We start from the raw sequence: 6,435 nt of genomic DNA on the forward strand, positions 1-6,435 counted from the left end.
CCAAGCTGGAAACAACCCAAAATGTTCCACTTATGGTATATCTGCACTGTAGAGAATATTTGTCCCAGTAAAGCAATAAGCAATGGATGGGTACAACTTGGATCTCTGAAAAGATCACATACTGGATGATTCTATTGACAAACTCTAAATTATGGAGATAAAAGCAGTTTGTATTTGCTACAAGTAGAGGTAGCAGAAATGGTGAGAGTAGTAATGGTAGTGATGGTGATGATATTGTGCTGGTGGTGTGTGTGTGTGTGTGTGTGTGTGTGTGTGTGTGTGCGTGTAAATGAAGGCATGATACCAGGAGACCCTTGTTATAATGGAAATAATTCTTTTATTTCAGTGGTGGGTCTATGAGCCTTTCCATGTAACAAAATAACATCAAATTACATACATTCTTGCAGTTCATGTAGTTGTTGACATTCCTGTCAATGGCATTCACTGTTTTTGACAATTTCCTGGGCTTTGTCTTGTATTAGATGTAAGCAATGAAGGAAACTGTGTGAGTCTAGAATTAGTGTAGGAAAATGAAAGCTCTTTAAAAGCTTTAACACTTAAAACCAAACCAGCATTGCCTCAAATTAGAAAAATAATAATAATTAAAAAATGTCAACAGGAGTAACAATAACTTGTACCTGGAAGTTATTTTAGAGAGGAGGAAAACAGAGTAAATTTTCTAGAGTTCTAAATTCTAGAGCAAATTAGCTTGAATTATTTAAGCGGCTTTGAAAAGAACAAATTTATCTTTCATGTGGGGCAAAATAAAGATATCAAACTATACCAGTAATTTTTTTTTTATTTTTTGGTTTGGGGGCCATACCTGGTGGTGCTCAAGGGTTACTCCTATCTCACACTCAGGATTCGCTCCTGGAAGGCTCAGGGGGCATTTAGGATGCCAGGGATTGAACTTAGGTAGACTGTGTGCAAGGCAAGCACCTTACCCAATAACTAGCCCCTAGTTATTTTTATTTTTATTTATTTTTGTTTGTTTGTTTTGGGCCACACCCATTTGATGCTCAGGGGTTACTCCTGGCTAAGTGCTCAGAAATTGCCCCTGGCTTGGGGGGACCATATGGGACACCGTGGGATCGAACCGTGGTCCTTCCTTGGCTAGCGCTTGCAAAGCATACACACCTTACCTCTAGCACCACCTCTTCGGCCCCTTTATTTTTTTGTGGGGGGTGGGTTTGGGTCACACCCGGCAGTGCTCAGGGGTTACTCCTGGCTCTATGCTCAGAAATCACTCCTGGCAGGCTCGGGGGACCATATGGGATGCCGGGATTCAAACCACCAACATTCTGTATGCCAGGCAAAAGTCTTACCTCCATGCTATCTCTCTAGCCCCTAGTTATTTTTATTTATTGATGTGCTGTATCTGTACATATCACAAAATATATATGATATATATATTTTTGTTGTTGTTTTAAATTTTTTACCCCCCTTCACATACAACTTTCCCGCCACCATTATTCCCCCATTTCCTACCTTCCCCCACTCCCTGCCTATCTTCAAGACAAGCATTGCATTTCTCTCTATATTATTATGGCAGCTGTTAGAGTAGTTACTTTTTTAAGCCAGTAAAATTGAACAATGGGGGGGGGTTATATACCAACTTTTGTGATACTAACGTTAATAAGTTCTGATAAACCACTGCCATCGGACCAGCCTAGAGTAGTTATTTCTATAACTGCATTTACCACTCTTGTGAGAAGCTTGTTATCATAGAATGATCTTTCCAGCTCTCATCTCTATTGTCTCTGAGTGTTATTATTATACTGTCTTTTATTTTTCTTAAAACCCACATATGAATGAGACTATTCTGTGCTTTATCTCTTTCCCTCTGACTGGTTTTGTTTTTGGACCACACCTAGCGGCACTCAGGGTTATTTATTTATTTATTTATTTTTTTTTGGTTTTTGGGCCACACCCGTTTGGTGCTCAGGGGTTACTCCTAGCTAGGCGCTCAGAAATCGCCCCTGGCTTGGGGGGACCATATGGGACACCGGGGGATCGAACCGAGGTCCGTCCTACGCTAGCGCTTGCAAGGTAGACACCTTACCTCTAGCGCCACCTTCCCGGCCCCCAGGGTTATTCTTGATTCTTTCCTCAGAAATTACTCCTGGAAGTCTCAGGAACCAATATGGGTATACCAGGGATTAAACCAAGTTGGCAGTCTACAATTGCCCAACCCGCTGTGCTATCTCTCTGAACCCAAAATATGATATATTTTATATATTAAACATATCATTTGAGAGAGAGCCCTCAGGTACTGCTGGGTGTAGCTCTGAACACACACACACACACACACACACCACATATTTAGTTTTGTGGTCACACCTGAGCATTCAGAGATTGCTCTTAGCTCTATACTTGGGGGTTGTTCCTACAGTATTTGGGATCATGAGTTGTCAGGGACCCCATAAGGGATTCTGCACCAATCGTAGCCCTTTGAGTTGTCTCTCTGGTAGGCTCCACTATCAGTGGTTTTTCTTTTTGGTTTTGGGGCCACACTCAGCAGTGCTCAGGGCTCTACACTCAGGAATTACTCCTGGCAAGCTTAGGGAACCAGATGGGACACTAAAAATCAAACCTAGGTAGGCCACATGTAAGGCAAGTGCCTTACCCACTGCTCTGGCTCCATTATGGTCATTCCGGTAATTTTTTAACTAGCACACAGACCCCTAAAGGTTTTGCATAGCCCCTTTTAGGGACTATTTTGTGAAAGAGGAAAGGCAAGGGTTAAAATGTGCTGTTTTATCCCAAGAAACACCTTCACCTATAACATTTCTGTATGGTTTTTAGTTTGAGCTTTTTTTTTTATTTGTTCCTTTAAAAGATATTTGAAAACCTCAGGAAGAAAATGAAAAAGCAATTACTCTGAGCACTACATAAAGAAAGGATTCTTAAAGGTCAAGAGAGAAAGTCAGTCTGGTAGGAATTTGAAATTATTTACAGAAAGCTGAGGGGGGCTTAGATTGTAACTGGTGAAAAAGAATGAAGCAGTCTAAACAAAAACAAAGAAATGTTTAGAGATATCTGGTTTTGTATTTTTAGTTGTTCGTGTTTGTTTGGGGGGCCACACACTGAACTACTTAGGAATTACTCCTGGCTCCGTACTCAGGAATTATCAGGAATATTTTTTAATTAATATTGGTGTGTGGGGACCATATGGAATGCCAGAGATCATCAAACTAGGCTGACCCTTTGCAAGGCAAATGCCCTAAACACTGTCTATCACTCTGGCTCTTTTGATTCAGAATTTTTTTTTGTTTGTTTTTGTTTTTGGATCACACCAGCAGCACTCAGGGGTTACTTCTGGCTCTACACTCAGAAATCGCTCCTGGCAGGCTCGAGGGACCATATGGGATGCTGGGATTCAAACCACCGTCCTTCTGCATGCAAGGAAAATGCCATGCCTCCATGCTATCTCTCCGCCCCCTGATTCAGAATGTTTAAATAGTTAAATTTTGGGGGTCAGAGCAGTGGTGCAAGCGGTAGGGCATCTGCCTTGCATGTACTAACTTAGAACGAACTGCATTTCGATCCCCAGGCGTCCCATATGGTCCCCCCAAGCCAGGAGAGATTTCTGAGCACATAGCTAGGAGTAACCCCTGAGCATCACTGGGTGTGACCCAACCCCCCCTCCCAAAAAGAAGTTAAATGTTGATGATAATGGAGCCAGAGTGGTGGCTGGTGTAAGTGGTAAGTCATCTGCTTTGCCCGTGCTAGCCTACGATAGACCATGGTTTGATCCCCCAGTGTTCCATATGGTCCCCCAAGCCAGGAGCAATTTCTGAGCACATAGCCAGGAGTAACCCCTGAGCATCATCAGATATGGCCCAAAAACCAAAAAAAAATTTTTTGTTGTTGAAAGTAGGTACAAATTTACTTTTAAAACCACAAATCCAAAAAATAAAAATCACAAATCCTTTTTTTGTTTGTTTGTTCCTGTTTTTGTTTGGTTTGGTTTTAGGGGACTGTTTAAGGGTTACTTCTAGCTTAATGCTTCAGGATGGGGGAAACCAATCAGAGCTATGCAGGGGCTGTGCCTGTGATACTGGGAGCGGAACTTGGGCCTCTGCATGCCAAGGATGGGCTTGGCCTGTTTATCTATCTCTCTGGCCCACAATTTCTATCTTTGAGACAGAAATATTCAAATTTTAGAAATAGTATAAATGTCCCATATTAAATGACTGATCACATCAACTATACTATCTGGGTGGTAGGTACAGAATACAGATATTAAGCAGTGCCTGTCAGGTTGTGACAGGGAACCCTCATTCACTGTATGTGGGAACATCGTCTGGTTCAGCATTATGGAACAACTATATGGAGATCTCTTCAGACATAGGAATAGAATTTCCATATGACACAGCAGTACCACTTCTTGCATATATCCCCACCACACAAAAATATTTATTCAAAATACTATATGCAAAAAAGATATTTGAGACTTCACAGCTCTTCCCAGCAGTATTGTTTAATAACCTCTTCCTTAAAGTTTAATGTAAAAACACTACTTTGCTTATTCTCTGGGACTTATAAGTTATTCTAGATGCTCTGTCTGCATCCTGACTGTCAGTTAACCTGAGAACCTTCACTTGGTATGCTAGATGGCCGAGGGGCCGATTGTAGTATCAGAAAGTAGTAAGGAAAAAAGAAGTAGTAAGAGGCTGAAGTGATAGAACAGCATGTAAGGTGCTTGCCTTACATGTAACCAACCCAGTTTGATCTCCCAAGCACTTCCAGGAGTGATTCTTGACTATAGGGCCAGGAGTTTACCCTGAGCATCACTGAGTATGATACCAAAAACAGATGGAAAAAAAATAAACATGGATCACCAAAGAAAAAGTACTATATGCACACCTATGTTCATCCATCCATTTAGTACAATAGTCAATACATAATGCACGATGATAGATGAATGGATCAATATCATGTTACATACACACATAAACACACACACAAATGCTATCAGCTCTAAGAAAAAAATAATAATACCATTGGCAGTAACATGGATGGAACTAGGAAATACCAGGCTGAGTTAAGCATGTTGGAAAGAGGGCTGGAGAGATAGCATGGAGGTAAGGCGTTTGCCTTGCATCCAGAAGGACGGTGGTTCGAGCTCTGGCATCCCATATGATATGGTTCCCTGAGCCTGCCAGGAGCAATTTCTGAACATAGAGCCAGGAGTAACCCCTGAGTGCTGCTGGGTATGACCACCCCCCCCAAAAAAAAAAGAGTTAGAAAGAAAGGGATAGATACAGAATGATCTCCTTCATGTGTGAGACACAGATACACTATAATGTAGGAACATAGGGCCAAAGGCAACAGAATAGGAGAACTGACCACCCAATTAAGTTGGAGGGTGAGTGGTTGAAAGGGTTAGGCATTGGGGTTCTCGGGGGAGAAAGGTAAGGAGTGGTAATAGGTGTGGTGTTGGAATTATGGGGAACATTATAAACAATATTGTAAGTCACAGTTCGTCAATCAATAAAAGAAATAAAAAGGGGCCGGACTGGTGGCGCAAGAGGTAGGGCATTTGCCTTGCAAGCGTCTAACCTAGAATGGACCAGAGCTCAATCCCCCAGCATCTCATATGGTCCCCCAAGTCAGGAGCAATTTCTTTTATTATTATTATTATTATTATTATTATTATTATTATTATTATTATTATTTTGGTTTTTGGGCCACACCCGACAGTGCTCAGGGCTTACTCCTGGCTGTCTGCTCAGAAATAGCTCCTGGCAGGCGCGGGGGACCATATGGGACACCGGGGTTTGAACCAACCACCTTTGGTCCTGGATCGGCTGCTTGCAAGGCAAACGCCGCTGTGCTATCTCTCTGGGCCCTTTTCTTTTTTTTTTTTTTTTCTATTCAGGAGCGATTCCTGAGCACAGAGTCAGGAGTAACCCCTGAGGGTCATTGGGTGTGGCCAAAAACAAAAACAAAAACACACACACAAAAAAAACAATAGTGCTGAAACATTCTATATTGTACCTTTCCTTCCTTTACATTGTTGTACTATCTAGAGGTCTCACTCCAGGTTGTGACACGACAATGGGCTATGTGCTCCAGCCCTCCATCACAATGTTTGGGGATCAAACTCACAGTCAGGGGTGGTGCTAGGACAGAGCCCAGATGCTAGCCTGCCAAGACAGCAATTCTACCACTGAGCTGTAGCCTCAGTCTCCGAAAGAGTTATAGTCTCAAGGAAATGTGTTCTCCATACATTGTTGACCATAAAGCACTTTGCAAAACTGTGCATACAGTCTCACTGAGTTCTCTTTCTCTAACAATGTAATCTGCAAATAAAGATGTGAGAAACACTAGACTTAAGTCCTCAGGATCGTAAGGATGGGGGGGGGGGTGGTGATTATTTATAGACTTTGTACTTTTCTCTATTTTCTAATATTCCTGGAACAAACACAT

This window comes from Suncus etruscus, chromosome 1 (assembly GCF_024139225.1).
Source record: "Suncus etruscus isolate mSunEtr1 chromosome 1, mSunEtr1.pri.cur, whole genome shotgun sequence".
Lineage (NCBI taxonomy): Eukaryota > Metazoa > Chordata > Mammalia > Eulipotyphla > Soricidae > Suncus > Suncus etruscus.